Below are 17,875 nucleotides of genomic sequence, written 5' to 3' on the forward strand. Positions count from 1 at the left end.
TTCTATAAATGGTACTGGACAATTAGAGGAAATTTCGAAGAAACATTTACATTGGCCAAATATTGGGAAAAAAGAGGAAGGTCAAAAGAAAAAGAAATAAATTACCTTTTGCAGTAACTTCACAAAAACGGTAAGAATATAAAGAGACTGAAATGGCTGAAAAAAAGTTAAGGCAAGAAAGTATGATGAAGAGAAAAAGAATACTTTAAAAAAAGATTTAAAAGAAAAGCTTCAATAAATAAGGGGAAAAAGAGTTAACAAAAAAGTAATAAAATAACAATAAAAACATCATCGGATTACACAATGATAAACATTTATGATTTAGAATCGACTAACTGTGGAAAAGAAAATGAAAAACATTTTTTTATTCCGTATTCAACCCCACATTACTTTCCATTTCGTGACTAAAAAAAAGCAAAATTTTCCACCTTAACTGTGGTCATATGTTATAATTCCAAGAAAAGTCTTGTTTTTAGATATTTGTATGGCCTATGAATTCCTAAAGAGCATCAAAAATTCCTGAAATAAAGTGTTCATTAACTGAAATATTTAGTGTTTATTAACTGGTAAGAACTGTTCCTTCACTAGGTCATCTTTCTACTTATTATTTAAACCACCAAAAGCTTAAAACAATATTATGTAAGATCCCTATTTTTTTTAAACGTAATTTGCATTTAATATCAAATATGTTGACACTATCATTTAACTAAAATTACAAATTTTGAAATTTTTATGCTTTTTTTTAAAGAGAAGCTAAGCTGAAATGTTCCTTCACTGGTTAGTTTACCCTACTCTAATTTTAAATGTGTATAGTGTAGCTGTATTCTTCCAAAATCTGTTATTTACTGTTCGCTGCTGTACTCTAACTTTTTTCTGTTTGGGCTTGTGTAAAATCAATAAATAAAATAATTAAACTATCCCATAGTTAGTAACCCAAATGCTTTTTTGTAAAAATCACATTAAAATTTGTCAGGTGAGTTTTTTTTCACTGAAAAATATTTTTGTTAAAAAATGAATTTCAATTCATAGCTTAAGAAAGTTGTGGTTTTCCATAGTCCGATGAAAACTATTTTTCATCATCTTTACCAACATTTACATGCATACAATGAAAAAAATGTATATCAAAATAAACACTTCAACTTTCGTTTCATTGAGTTTGATGTTACTATAAGAAATAGTAATGATTCTCCCTTCGTTTTTAAAATAAAATATGCGCATATTTTATGAGCACATTCTTTTGTGTCCCTCACGACAAAATTGTTTGCTTGCATGAATTTTCACAGTTAATGAGATTCTGAGTATGAAACAGAAACATTTAACGATTTCAAAATAGTTCATAAATATTTCAGTTGTTTTGTTTTCGATTTTCGATATCAATGCTTTAGTAGCTCATAGTTGAAAATTTTAGCGATAATGAATTTCAAACAACTGTCCTAAAAAACGTGAAACAAAATTTTCACTCTTTGTTGTACAAGGATTCTAAATTTTATACCTTTTAGATTTTGTTTTTAAATTTACTTTTCGTCGAAATAAATAGTCTAGACCAGAATGTACTTGTAATGCACGACAATGAAACTGCAACATTTCAACTAGTAAATAATTGCTTTCTAAGCATTGATTTCTTCACAACTTAATATTTTATGATCGCAGCATAATGAAACGCATCGCTTACAAGTTTTGAAACTTAACAGGTGTTTCAATCTTATTTTGTAGTTTATTTTTTGTATCTTCTGTTATGTTTTAAAAATAGCACAAAAAAATGTCGAACTGAAGCTATCTCTTTTAGGCGAAGGTTATTTTAATCGTTCGTCACTTGGCAAAAAAATCCCTTGACGACAACGACGTGTATTAAGATGCAATTTTTTTTTTTTATAAATAAAAACACGCCTAAATAGTTGAAAGGCTTGGAGGATGAAAGTTCTATTTGATAATTTTGAAATAATTGAAACTTCACGGTGAAAGATCTTATTTTAATTTTTATAATTATAAGAAGATATATATATATATATTTATAACTATATAAAATTAAACTATTTTGCAGAGTCTCAGTGGATGAAGGTACTAATTGGCACTCTTTGGGTGCTTTCAGAGTATTGAAGGTTTTTAAGTAACTGTCTTAGACCATTTTGAGAATGGATGAGAGTTTATAAGTGCACGTGACAAAAATATAAATCAACGCAATCATAAAAAGCCTCCCCTTTTTGCTATACGTGTGAACCCAATGACACGAATAGTTTAAACGAACTTTAGGATCAGCAATTAGAGGCTTGCGGTCAAGGAATAAAGAATATGAATATTCTTTATTTCTTCGCTTAATGATTTTTTTTTTAATAAAAAGCCAATCGTGATTCGATTGTTAATCGTAATTCGAAGATTATTCGTAATTAGTCCTAGAAAGTATGTTTATGCAAAATAAATAGATAAAACAAATTAACAAATGAATAAATGAAAAGATAAATGAGATAAATGAGTAAATAATAAGTAAATAAATAAGAAGAAATTTTTTTTGTCTAATTTCATAATAGTCGAAACTATATTATTGAGCTACAATAAATGGGGCGTAGTGTAATGTGCAACATTCTACATATATGTGTATGAAGTAAAATTTATCTATAGATCTGTGGCTCTTTATTATGGAGTGATACCGAGCTGTTACACATTATAATGTTATAATTCTAAATATCTCCAGATACTTTAGGAGAGAAAAAAACTGTTATTACATAATAACTCAGCAGCTATGAAAAGCAATTTCCTCTATTGGTACAGGTTTGTATAAAAACAAAATAATAATAAATCTTTAACTTAACCTCAGGTGAAGGACTGAATGAGTTTTTCCTCATGCAGCAATATCTCAATTCTATTAAAAATGGCTAACATTCTGTAGTTGAAAGAAAATACTAAAAGAAATACAAAACGTTTGTAATATTAAAGTATTTAGACATGTTTTGTAAATTATACGCTATTTTCAATGATGCTTTTAATTTAAAAAATTTCCTCAACAGCTATTAGATTACTGTAATATAATAATACTATAGATAATACATGAACCCCGAGCTTAAAATAATGGCAAAAAATGTTATGATTACATATGTTGCATTGAATGAAAAGGTCATATTTAATAACAAATAAAATTTAAAAATTGTTTTAACAATAACAAACAATGTAATAGTGTGATATTTGTTACACTTTTCAATAAGCCTTTTATACCAATCCGTTATCTTCCACACAAGTGATCCGCAATCAGAATTATTGTGAAAGATTACGACGTCCTCTGTTAGTTAGGTATAAATTCCTAGAAACATAAAAATGTATGGTTAAGAAGAAAGTTAACTCCTAAATGCGTTAAAATATTTAAATAAATTCAATTCATTAAACTTAATTATTGTTTTAGTATTATTCAAAAATTACTTAGAAAAAAGATAAAATTTAAATCTTAGCGTTTTGTGCGTATTATAGTATAAATTTTATAGTGTATTTCTTCACATTGTGATCATGAAACAAAATTCACTAGACTATTATTATTTTACCAGTTTTAAATACAACTGTGCTAAATATGTATACAACTGTATAATAATATAACTGTAATAATAATACAACTATAATAAACAGTTTTTCTACAAAAAAAGAGCAAAAAAGGCATTCTTATTCAGTTATTTTTTTAAAAACAAATAACAAAAATTAATTATAAATAATATTTGATAGATAACAAACACTCAATTTGCAGTTGTACTACAGACGGAGTTAAAGCATCACCTCCAAATTTTTTTTATCTTATTATCTGTCCAACGACTGTTATTTTCTATTTATATACTTTTTGATGCGAATTAAATTTATAATCTGGTAATATCTTACCGCTTCAGTTTTTTTGGGGGTTATTTATTTAAATAGATTCTTTGTAAATTTTTTCCATCCCAATCGCTCCCCCCCCCCACTTAAAGAGGGCACTAAACTCAAAATAAAACACGAAAGAAAATTTGCTTATTGCGCAACTTAATTTGAAATATTTTTGTAAAGTTTAGCGTAAACTATATATTGTTTTTTACTTTACGTTAGTAAAATTCCCGGGTAAACTGAACTTTCATCTAATAAATAAGTTTTCAATTCAGAAAAGCCAGTGCGAGTCAAATAATACGGGACAGAAAGTACTAGAAGACTCGTTTAGATCTTAGTCTTAGATTAGATTCTTAATACTTTGTTTGGGTATTAAATTGTATATTTATTAATTTTTTAAAAAATCTGATACTTAAAAATGTATTCATTTTTTTTAAAAATAAGCAAACTTGTATCTATATTGATTATTAAGCATTTTTTTTTGTTAAGTTGGGTGTTTTTTTGCTTATTTTGCAAATCCGAAATAAAACTTTTCCTTTAACAAATATTTGTGATTGATGAGATAAACCATGAATATCATTGTAAAGAATATTCATTATGTACAAAAATTTAATCAGTTTTAACGTATTTCTCGGTTGTCGTAAAAAATGTAACCAAAATTTTACCTTATTGATAGATTCATATACTCGATATCAACTAAGAACTTCATTGGAAGATAAAGTTTTGAATTTTTGAATAATCCCAAGAGATTTTTATGCTTTGCTAAAATAGAAAATCCTAAAAATATATTTTTTCTTATTTTTAACTGACGGAAATTACATTTGTACTCAATTTTATTTCTTTTAGTTTAAAAATGTAAATACATTTGACTCTTTTTTTCTTCTCATTTGTGAAGTTTTTTTTAATCTTTTATTTCTCTCTTTTGAAAATGAAAATTGAACTTTCATTGCCAATGCTCTTCCGGAAAATTAAACTCCTTAGTAAGTTAAGAAATACTTATTAACGGACGATTAGTGCGTAAAACCAACAAGAAAACCCAAATTGCCTTTAATCTAAGAGACTATAGTGTGACTATTTTCGAAACTTAGTGACTCAAGCACCCTAATTTCATCAATGATTACGTATTTCTTTGCGAGTTAGTTATAAATGCTTGTGTGAAATGAGGAGTAAATATAGAAACTTTCAAATCAACGGAAGCAAATGATTTTTAGAATCCAATGTTCATTGCGCATCTCTTATAGAAAATTAATTATTTGTTTGTTTTTTCTTTATGGAAACGAGACATGAGTGGGACGCCTTTCTAAATGAAGCATCACTTTTCTTTTTCTTTTATTTCTTGTTGATTACATTTTGTTCCTTATCGATGCAATGTATTTTTTTTAATCTTTGTATCTTACTATGTTCGCGCTGCTGTTTTTTCTTTTTCTTTTTTTTTTCTTTTTCTTTTTTTAAGACTGTTTTCATTAATTTCTGTATCAAATATAGGTCGTAAAAAATGTAATTTTTTTAGCATTTTTATTTAAAAAGTTTTGATCAAAATATTGATATATATATATTGTATTTTTGCTAAATATTGTACGAAATGTAGTACGATTTAGAATTATAGGTTTCTTTGTACCAGAGTTAAAAACATTAAAAACTGAATTGTTTTTTTATGCTTTAGTTTTCCTTACATCAATGAAGCGGAAAATCTCCTATCCGTAACAAAAGTCGTCACAGACAGAATTTTCTTTGGTGACTTGCAAAATAACTGAAAATACTAACTTAACAATAAGCAAAGGCTAAAATTTAATTATTGAGTGTTAGTATATTCACATATTAGTCGTACTGTTAAAAATGAGTTTGTTTTTTAAAAAATTTAGCTATAAATATGTGCGTTTATAGTTACTTGGCTTACACACTAGAAATACCTAATAACTTTTCGTTAGCTAAGTTTTATTATTCTTTTCTTACACGCAAAGGAACGTTTCCAATTTTACTGTCTTCTTTTTATTTCTTATGTCTATAAAAGTGCCAGCTCTACGATTGAGGAAGGGAAGGTTTAATGCCCTTGAAGATTTGCACATAAACAAATATGATTTTCAAATAATATTCTTAAAGTATAATATATGTATTAAAACTAAACCGTTTCAAAAAATTAAAGTTTGCACAAATCTATTAATTTTATTTTTTAAAGATATTGAAATGTCAAAGCACTTGGTTTATCAGTGAAAATAACGCTTAAAATTGCAATAACTTTCGAACAAATTGGAATTTCAAAAAAAAAGAAGAAAAAAAAAGAAGGAAAAACTCTGTCAAATTTTTAAACATTTGATCCTTATAGCTTACCAAATTTCAACTCGCGTCCGTATGGTATTTTTTTGACTTAAGTTTAATAGTTAATATTTTAGGACTAATTATCGAATGTCACATTTGTTATTCCATCTAATTTTTTCAATCTTTACATTTTTCTACAAACATTAGTAATTTCAAGATTCTAAGTCATAATAGTTTTTTACTACAACAAAATAAAATATAACGCTAAGTTGAACATCAAAAACAGCGCCGGGCCTTACGATATTTTAATATAAGGAGATGCATACATTTTAAGCATCAATTTGAACATGTTTTACATAAAAAATATAAATGTTGAATTTGTCTAAAAATTTGAGAGCAGTTTTTAAGGACATTAGCATTAGAAGATATTAATCTTAAAAAGATGGATATTAACATTAAAATTTTAATTAGATGAAAAGTAAGTGACATTTTTATGCTTTTAATAATCAGCTTTTCGAATTATATAACGTAAATCTCCTGACAAAACATCTGTCCCAACAGCCTTATTTAAAATAGCGGTCTTATTTTAGTACAGAGATGGCGAACCTTTTTCGATTAAAGTGCCAGTTAAATTGCGGTCTATTATTTTTAAATGTCTATTATGCTATATGTTGCGCCACTTGTTTCTCTATAAATAATAAATATAAAGTTGTCTCATATTGTAGTCAGACCGTTTTGTAAACGGTTTTACGACCTGGAATAATCACATGGGAGTATACAGTTTTTCCCTCACTGACTTACATATATTTATGGTTAGTAATAAAAGTCAGTAAGGTATTATTTTTCTATAGAATATTTTTATATCCCTAATTTTCAAGTAATTCTCCTTATTCTAGACGGAGATTCTCTCTATTATCAGCAGATGGCAGTACAATATAAGACGCGTTTATAACTTCCCCGTGATGATACATTGATTTAATCTAGAGCAGTGTTTCCTAAAGTGTNTTTTATGGTTAGTAATAAAAGTCAGTAAGGTATTATTTTTCTATAAAATATTTTTATATCCCTAATTTTAAAGTAATTCTCCTTATTCTAGACGGAGATTCTCTCTATTATCAGCAGATGGCAGTACAATATAAGACGCGTTTATAACTTCCCCGTGATGATACATTGATTTAATCTAGAGCAGTGTTTCCTAAAGTGTGGTAAGCGTACCCCCAGGGGTACGGGAGCAGTTTAGCGGGGGTACGCGTTCTTATGCGAAATATCTTGCAACAGACGAAATTTTCAAATTTTTTTTATTTAAAAACAAATCTATTCATGAAAATTTACGATTACATATTTTCTATAGGCTATTTTTTTGCAGTTAACAGGTAATAGTTAGTGGTGTCAACAGCCAGTTGTGATTTTTAACTTTTGTGGAATTTTTTTACAGTAAAAAATACATTAATTTTTTTATTAGTGGTACACAGCGCTACGAAAAATTTAGAAAATGTACACAAAAGTCATAAGTTTGGGAAACACTGCTCTAGAGCCCTTGAATAAGAGGACTGCATTACTTCCGGTTCTATTTGTTCGTTTTTTTTTTTTTTAAGGATACTGGGTGAATATAACCTGTTATATTTGCTTTTCTTGTTCTAATCTGCTGTTATTAAGTTTTTGACTTTGATTGTTTTCTAAATTAAGAGCTTGACATTTAAAGAGTTTTTTCATTATAACGTAATTCTGTCATATTAACTTATTGCGCTACATTTTAAGATAGACTTATTTTTATCGGTGTTTAAAATAATTAGCTGTTGTACACGTATTTAATTTTTTGGTGCGTATTATATTATAAATTACTATTGTAAATTATCTTTAAAGAGATATTTTAAATGATTTAGAACTTAACGATCAACTTCGTGCATAAAAATTGTAATTATTATATATCAACCCCTGTTTGGTAAGCGAAAATATTAAATGATAATTGTAAAAATTTGTTATAACAATAAACATTTTATTTTAAGGGTTATTTAAAAAAAAACGATTACTGAGAAAAATTAATATTCACTAATAGATCTTAATAGAATTCTAAGGGAAATGCTTTGACATCGGACATACTCAGTTCTTTTTATTGCATCTATAAATGAAACTATTTTATGCCAATGCTGTAAAATATTCCGAATAAAATTGTGGTAAAATAATTTCTTGTGAAGCGAAAGAAGTAACTTTGGTGATTTGGCATTTATTGAGGGTTGGCGAGAGTATTGGGGGATAGCAAGTAAAGGGCGGGGCACTCGTGTAAAAAATAACCTTTAAATCGTTTGATGTTTTAAATTTTTATAATCTGAAAAAATTAAATGTTTCGAATCAATTCAAAATATATTAGTAATTGTCTTTATTTTTTTCTTAGAAATGGTGACTGTTTTTAAAACGCTTCACTAAATAAGTTTTCTGCCTTTTAAAATGCATTCATTTAATGTTGTAACCATATACTACAATATTACATTAAAAATAAAACCATAAATTTAATTCCACTTCATATGACACTTTTTGCTGAATATTGTCAGCCATTTCATTTATATAAACTTGTTATCTTTAATATCAGAAACACTTAAATCTGAAACAAGGGGATTTTTACTGTCGTTATCACAAAATAGTTTTAACAATGGACAAACTTGCATGCAATTGCAAATTTTTTCGTAATTTGAAATTTAGTTTGGGTTATCTTTTTACATCTCATTGCACTCACGTACTTAAAAAGAAAAAGTAAGTCACGCTTACAACGGTGACTTTCATTAGTCACAATTATGGAGATGGCTATTATTTTTTTAAAAAAAAGTAAATAAATGTAATTTAGTATGTGCTTTTTAAGTGCCATCGAAATACCTGCCACGTGCCATACTGCGCCACCTCTGCTTATTAGAACAATTTTGTGATACTCACAAACCTCTTTCATGAAGGGAAAAAGTTTCACAACTGATTACTGAGTGGGTTTTTAAATGTCTCCCTCCAAAACAAAATGATGCATTTCAGCATTTTCTAAAAATTAATCTGAAAAATTATTCAACGTGGAAAGTTTTTAAATTAGCACACACTATATATTTTCATTGAAATTTTTATTTAAAATAACCCAACAAAGTATATAATTAATTATATTTAATCAAGCAATAATATTCAATCAACGCGATTTCACATCTGTGAGAAGGCAGGGAAACCACATTTGCACTGATAACATATGTTCTTGTTCATTAAGCATTCTTACGCAGATGATCGCTGCTTTAGAATATATTATAACCCTTTGATGCAGAATTTTTATTGAACTTATTTTTCATACTTTTTTCATTATTTTGTATTAATTTAGTTAAAAATAAGTAAAAGAAAATTATATTAAGTAATTTATGGTTACGAAATAAAACATGAAACATAGGTGTATTTTTCTGAGTTAGGTCTCCAAACACTGCTCACTTCCAAAAAATAATTTTTTAGTTATTTAACTTTAAGAGAAGCAGTTGTTCATCATTGAAATTTCTTTAGTTTATAATATCAATTATTGATAAATTTTTGAATACGAATGAAGGAAAAAAATTCAAACTAAATTTTTTAGCGTCCGATAATCAAACATATTTCTTATAACTGTTAGACTGTTTATTAAAATTAAAAAATAGCAGAAAATATTTTTGCTTGTAATTAGAGCATCCGAAAAATAATATAAAAGGGACACTGTTTTCCCTTCTGCTTCAAAGTATTAAATGAATCTTCTATATTCACAGTAGAAAATAATAGAGTAGGGGAGAGTGGGGTCAATTGTAGCATTTTTTACTTAACTATTTTTAACTAACAAAAAATCCAATGTATTATTAGCATTAATTGACAGACGAGTAAAGTAGAGTATCCTCTACTAGGGAAAAAAAATCTTATTTTAAGTGTTATTATATTAGTTATTAACAATTTTTGACAGTCGTGCACTTGCTACAATTGTCCCCACTTACGGGGTCAATTGTAACAGTTCATAAATTCAACTAAAACATAGTTAATTATACATATTATCATAGTTGTGATATATTTTTTTATTGATCAAAATAGTAGTGATATTTTAGGAGTAAAAATAATAATGAGCAGAGACCTAAAGGGTTAAACTTTTAACTTTAAGGGGTTAAAAATTTTAATTTATGCTGTGAAAGGTGACAAATAAAATAATGCACATGCAACATAATATAAATGATATAGGAAACTATTGGTGGTTCTTAAAGAGTTAAGTAATGGTTTGTAAACATAAGATTATTTATTTTCAGCTGTTACAATCGTCCCTTTACTTATTGTTACAATTGTCCCCAAGACGCCATTTCAGCTTCATTTGTTAAAAACAATGCTAGTTAATTAACAAAACTAATCTTTTTTTTTTGAAATGTTAATTAAGGTGTTCACTACATATTCGGTTAATAATTTTTATTTGTTTAAACAAAATAACTTTGTTACAATATAATATTCTAATACCAAAAAAAGTACTTACGTAGCGTGAAAATATCTTTTGTGATGTAACTCTTTCAAAAGTACATAAAAATGGTTGTCAGCAGGGGTGTACATGTAGATTCATTAAATACACCTTGTGCGCCACCTAGGAACCAAATCTAGAACCTGACACTCGAAATTTTTGCTCTGTTACGATTGACCCCACTCTCCCCTACTTTTCTCACATAAAATCTCCTTTAACCGCTTCCCTGATTATCCCGAGTTAACTCGGGTATGTATACATTGCAAATATTTATTATCCCGAATAAACTCGGGCATAGCAGAATTCGTCAATACGTTTTGTTTTGTCCCGTTTTTATTCGGCGTGAAGCAAAACAAAAAATAATAATAATCTTCCGTGATTCCAATTTTTGTTTGGGAGTTTTGCTATTTGCGGGACTGCAGACTTTTTTTAAATTATAATTGTATATAGGATGGTTGATGAATTTACGTAGAAGAAGGAATAAAATAAATGGCGTTAGCCAGTAATGCAGATGATTTTTCAGATTATGAAGATTTGAACATATACGAAGACTAATATTTAACTTTTTTTTGTTTGCCCGAGATAATTTGTGATAGTAAACTGATGGTAAATTAAATATTTTTTACAGATAAAAAAAATTTAAATTTAAACTTAGAACTTGCCTCCCCTGTCCTCTTTGCTTTTAACTCAACTTATTGTTAACAATTTGACGCTTCTTAATTCCTTACATATATGTCAGTCTTAAGATGCAAATCTTTTTCTGTTTTTTTACTGAAAACGACAGTATAATAGCGTGCAATATTCTTTATGTATAGTGCTATCATCTTTCATTAAAATTTCCTTGACAGAATTGTCCTCTAAATAACGATGAATTGCTGTAATTACGATTATCTCACTACTCAGAGGACGACAAGCAATTCCTTATGCATACTTTGGTTGGAAAAAAAAAGTGTGGTAAGTTAGCGAAATCTGAAGCGAAGTGACGTAAAGCTCGTATTCTGCATTTTAAAATTATTTTTTTATTGTTTATGAACTCAAAGTTTGTATTTACTTCAACTTTCATTCTAACGTTTGGAATCGCGCTTCTTGTAGTTCTTTTTATTTTGTTTTTGTGCTATAATTTACTATAATCAAATATTTGACTTCAACTTTATGTAGCATTATGTATAAATTAGAAATAAATTTTAATATTGCTTATTAAATGTGTTTATTTATATAGGGGGTGCTTCTAATCTCGTTACCAAGTAAAAATTTCTTTTTTAAGAAAACTGATTTAAGTACTCATGAATAATGAATTTTGAGTTTCCTGTGAATTTTTTTTCTTAAATAAAGAAAATCAGAGATGTGAATTACGTTAAGTCAAAATTTCTCTGTGTTTAATACGAAAACTTACGAGTGTTTTAAAATGTATTTCCAGGTCTGTGCGAGAGGCTGTCCTTGTGTATCTATCTATCTATATATATATAATTTCTCCAAATCTTAGTGTGTGTATTTATGTATTAATCGTTAAAATTTAACCAGCACTTAAAAACATTTGAGATAACAAGCCTACTATATATATCTTTAAATTATTTAAATGTAGTGATAGTCAAAAACATTTTAAACCTCATTTATTAAGAAGAATTAAATATAATTATATAAATTTTGCAACCACATTAAATATAAAAATCATCCAGAGAAACCTGAAGACTTAGCAAACACTTATATACATATGAGGGGATTTATTTATAGACTCTATCAACCTTCATCTATCAAAAGGTACCTCAAGATGGATTCAAGCTATCTTATATTTTAGTGATTTGGTATTTAATATTTGTAGCGGTCTAGTGACGCCACATTACTCCCCTTCCAGAATTTTATCTGGGATAGAATTCGATGAACGAATACCACTAGTTGATTTAGGCTGTTTTTCTTTCTTTTTATTTATATCAATTTGCTCATTATATTTTTTCATTTTTTATAGCATTTCGTTCATTATATTTCTTTCTTCATATTTTTGTTTTTATAACATTTCGCTAATTTTTTTCCCCTTCAATATTGTTTATTGACCCGGAGACCTTATTTACTTCACCGGAATTTTTTTTTTAGCAGTATATTTTTAAGCAAATCAACTATTTAATGTGGACCATCCATTAATGTTGGCAATTTCATATCACGTCCGCAAGTCACCATCGAGGAGTTTAATTATATTATAGACCATGTCAACCTTCATCTATCAAAAGGTACCTCAAGATGGAATGAAGTTAACATGTCTTTTATACTAGTGATTTGGTATTTAATATTTGTAGTGGTAGTTACGCCATATATATTTTAGTTATGAAAGAGTAATTTCAACTAGAATTCAGCTATTCTGTTTTTAAGCTACATATTAAAATTCATANATATATATATATATAAATATATTCAACATAAAATTCGATGAAAAAAAGATTTTCTTAGAATTTTTGTATGTATTAAAATTCTGGGAAAACCAATTTTATTTCTAAAGCGCTTCAGTAAACATAACATGAAAGCTATTTACATTTTTATTTTATTTAGAGAAGAAAAGTTTTTTCTGTTGACATACGAAAGTATTTTTTATTGTCATGAAAAATATTTTTAACCTATGATCTTTATTAGTTTCTAAAAGTAATAGATTTTACTTTTGAAAACTTTATAATTAATGTTATTGTATTTTTTAGATACTCTTAAGAATTCAAAGCTTGCATATTTTTTTAATTATTGTAAGAAAATATGCATGAATAAGTTTGCGATTGATTAGTTTTCTTTTTAATCTTATAAATTATTATTTTTTATTTATTATTTCTGATTTTTCGCTACATCAAAATAATATTTAAATGCTGATAATTTTAAGAAAAAACTTATCTGCAGTTTTAGGGAAATAGTTTTAGTTCATTGAATAGGTTTTGTTTAAAAATACTATTTTATAATATATGCATAAATATAGTAACATGCTTATATGTGCATGGACTTCTTAAATGATTATAAACATATACAACAAATTGCATTTTACACATATGCATATGAATTAAAGTGCAGGATTTCATGCTTTACTTGCTTATTTATTTGAAAAACAAATGAATGAAATTAGTAATTTGATTTAAAGCAAAGTTTACGAATATAATTACAATTGAAATATTATTAAAAAGTATATAAAATACCAATTTTTTTTAAAACTATGTAATTCCATTAAAAGTTGTTTCATCGAATTTAAAATTCCCGAACTGCATGCTTCAAATTTACCAAAACGGGAGAAGAAATGTATCATCATTAAAAACTAAACTCAGTGGCGCTACAGCCAAAAGAGGGCCTACTGTGTCCATCTCAGTTTTCTTGACCTTACGCTCTGGGGTGCGATGCAGATGTTCCGGTTAGGTGGTCAGCCAACACCTACGAACGCCAAACCTCCAGTGTTTAGTTTTCAAGCACGCTTGGTACTCATTTATCGACCCACTCTTGGCCAAGGACCCACTGAAGGGATGAAAGGCTGAGTCAACCTTGCCCGGCCCGAGGATCGAACCTTGGACTTGTGGCACTGGAGTGCGAAGCGCGACCGCTCAGCCACCGGGCGTTGATGTGAAATACTAATTGTGTAAAATTGTTTCATTCAAAAACAACTTAAAATCAAAAAACTTTTAAACTGTTAATTTTAAAACTCATTAAGAATTAAGAAAGAGAGTTAAAACAAAGAAATAATATTATAAATTTTAATATTTTTTAAGTCACTTCATAATAAATTTTAATATTTTTTAAGTCACTTCATAATAAATTTTAATATTTTTTAAGTGGCTTCAAAAATTATTTTTTTTATATATTTAAATCGCATTTGTATTTAAGCTTTCAGTCATATTATTTAGTTATATTACATGTTTATTTTAATAATTTCCACTGTTACTTTGTATAATGAAATAAGCGAAAATTTGTTACATAAAAAACTTTAGAATCATATAAATTAAATTAAAATGTTTATTTCAATCTAAATATTTTATATCCTTTTTACTATCTCTACAAAATAAAACAGTCTTTCATTAAAATCGTTATTGAAGTATAAATCTATTTTCACATTTTGCTTGTTAAAGTGCACTCATCATCTATATTTGCGTACGAAAATGTATTCATTATTTATTGACGTGCGCTCATTTGCGAAAAATTATAAAAGCGATTAATTCTTTCTTTGACATCGAAAAATCCGAAAAATTTTAAATCTAATTTATTTGATTATTTTAAAATGAAATTTAATTAAAAAAAATTAAGACTTCTTACATATTTTTAGATATATATTTAGACCTAAGTGTACATGGCTTAAAAAATAATCATAATTTTAATATTTATAGTTTTTGCCTAGCATAATTAGCAAAAAAAATCTTTAACTTTAGCATAAAGTATTCATACTCAAAAACTAATCACCGCATATCGATAGCATTTTGAGATGTTATTCAAGCATTTCTTTAGAAATATGCAAATTTTTATAATGTTTTATGTTATAGCCTTTGAGTTACGACAATGAGATGCGATCCACACTGAATAATAACTTTTGTTATAGTGATTCACTCAACCTCAAAAATGCTAACTAATGAGTGGTTACCATAATTTCAGTCACAAAAATGCACTTTCTATGAATAAATTTTTATGAGTTTCTCTTTTTTTCTCCCCCCGAAAGTCTTGGATTTTTAATTATTAAAATATGAGAAGGGTAGCTGTTGTAAAAATAACCCTGATAGTTTAATCAGGAGAGCGGTTAAAAGTTTGGGTACTTAAGGTACCCAAACTTTCGTATTTCGTATGAACTTGCGTATTTTGCCATATTTAGATTATGAATTTATTTAATGAATTTCGAAAATATTTGAATTGTTTGGCATAAAACTGTTCCAAACTATGTAATTTTTATTAAAAAAATAAAAAAAATTGGATGAAATAGTGTTTGAGAAATAGAATTTTATAAAGATATTGCTTTTTTTTGAAATTTTAAACCGATTTCGGTCATATTCTGTATTGAGTGATCAGAAATTACATAATTTAAATATAGAAATTAACATAAATAAAATATAGAAATTTGTTTACCTTGCAATTCAATATTTTAACCATTATTAAATAAAAAATATATAATTGATTTATAAAGAATGAACACTATATTATTTCATTAAATTTATGTAAAGTGCATCCCGAAATATAATTCATGACAGTAAATCGAGTGCATATATTAAATTCTATTAATATTTAAAAGAATCCGGTTTTACCCCTCTTGAATATCGCAATTTCCGAAATATCACCCATATTAGATACTCGCATTAAATTAATTTGTGTTGTCATTATCAATAAAAATGTTGAATAAGTTATCCATACATGTTCTCATTTTTAGTGCTTTTTTTTAATGAAAAATGTTTCTTATTTACAGGTGAGTCTTTGCATTGTTATGCTTTATAAACTTGGTTGTTTCATAGAAGGTAAGTTGAATAGTTATAGTATATATTAATTTTCTTTTTAGGGAGCAGTTTACTGATCGTTTTACTGAAAAGTTCGGATAAATCGACTGTATAATATGCATAAATAAACCACTAATTATATTTCTTTCCCTGAATTTATAGCCATCGTTTCTTAAACTATGGGCAGCTTTTATAAATTATTCAAAGCGAAACTGCTCGCTATTAGCAAACAGATTGATTGCCGTTATAGAAAAGCGGCGCTGTCTCACGTCTTTGTTATAATTAAAATTATTTTTAAAATGAATTTCCCTATACTGAAAAAAATTTCTATAATTAATATTTTTTCTGCAGTCTCATTCAAAAATAGAAGGAAATAAAACTTTTAATCGAAATTTCATGTTTATATCTGTAACAGATCCTTTGTTGTCATAATTTTGAAATGTTAGATGTGGAAATTCAAAGATTATTTCGTAAAAAATCGACTCCTCAGAATTTTTTTTTCTCCAAGAATCAAAAAATTCGTCTTAAGACTATTTATGCAGTCAGGAATTTTTTTTATGGGAAAAAAACACAAACTTTATGATGGAATAAAAAATTCTAAGTGTTTTTTCTTGAATGTTATAGGTTTCGGATGCGCAGAAATACCGAAAAAATCACGGAAATTCTTTATAATTAAAACACTAACGAAAAATTAAAACTTTTAGACTCCTGGTACATTTTATATAGTCACCATTTACCAGCATATTGCATTTCCTATCTGTAAATGCCACCATTTTCCCACCACAGTTTGGATTTAGAGACACGTGTCTTATGTTATTTCATTAAGAAATTTTCCTTAATATTTTTTATTAGAATTTAGGAGAAAAGTGATGAAGAAATATCGAATGATATTTTTGACTAAAATTGTCAATAAATAGAACATTAATTAGTTCTTTCATTTTTTTAAAATTTCTGATTTATTTTACCTTTTAATGAATTCCTTTATTTTGTTCAATTAATATGCGAGTTTTTTTGTAATTGGCAACATGCACAAGCTACAAACACTCTTATTTTTTAATTAAAGCACTTTATTTTAATCTAACCAATTTTTTTTTAATTGGCGAAATTGTTGTTGTAAATCGCAATTATTGAGTGAAAAAATTCCTATAAACAGACTCTAATGTGTCACATTTTATCTTCGTGGACTTAAATTATTCGCAATCATTTTAATTATTTATATAGTAGTAGTTTTCAATAACTAACAAGTGTTTATTTTGTCGCACTCTCGAATGCTTTTTTATATACTTCGAACAAAATAGTACTGTTTAGTACTTCTAAAAAAATAGTAACTCGTTTCCTGTACTGTAATGAAAAAATTATATCTCTATATCTCTAGAAGGCTACTCAATATATATCTCTAGAAGGCATATATCTCTAGAAGACTACTCAAAATGAGAAAGAAAAATTCTCAAACTTCTCATCAATTGCTAAGTAGATATTGAATAATGGTTCAGTGAATGAGAAGGCCATTTTAATAACAATCAAATTTAATAATGATAATGTTGTATTTGTTTGGCTACTAAATAAGCCTTTCTTTCCAGTCCAATGCCTGCCAAACCAAGTGATACATATTGATAAGGGACTTATATCTATGATATTGATATTTATTATGCCTGATTACAACGCCCTCTGTTGGTCAGGCAGAAAGTTAGAATAGTAGAAAATACCAACTTTAATTTTTCTTTTTCTAACAATTTGTTCCAATTGTGTGTGATTAACAGTATTTTTATCCGACGGAATTGGAAAATGATTTAAGTTTTCGAACCGTTTTTCAAATTGATGGGCAAAACTGGAAATTGAACAATATTCTCAAAGAAATTCTTTATAACTAAAAATTTTTGATGCAATATAT

At 27.2% G+C, this 17,875-nt stretch overlaps 1 protein-coding gene across 1 annotated transcript in view; it reads left to right on the forward strand.

Annotated features, from left to right (window-relative positions):
• LOC107450263 (hypoxia-inducible factor 1-alpha) overlaps positions 1-17,875 on the forward strand; it is a 141,631-nt gene that overhangs the window by 48,185 nt on the left and 75,571 nt on the right. Inside the window, 1 exon segment of the mRNA XM_043040829.2 lies at positions 15,957-16,005. The gene's annotated coding sequence lies outside the window, so the exon portion shown is untranslated.

Source organism: Parasteatoda tepidariorum, chromosome 7 (assembly GCF_043381705.1).
Source record: "Parasteatoda tepidariorum isolate YZ-2023 chromosome 7, CAS_Ptep_4.0, whole genome shotgun sequence".
Taxonomy (NCBI): domain Eukaryota; kingdom Metazoa; phylum Arthropoda; class Arachnida; order Araneae; family Theridiidae; genus Parasteatoda; species Parasteatoda tepidariorum.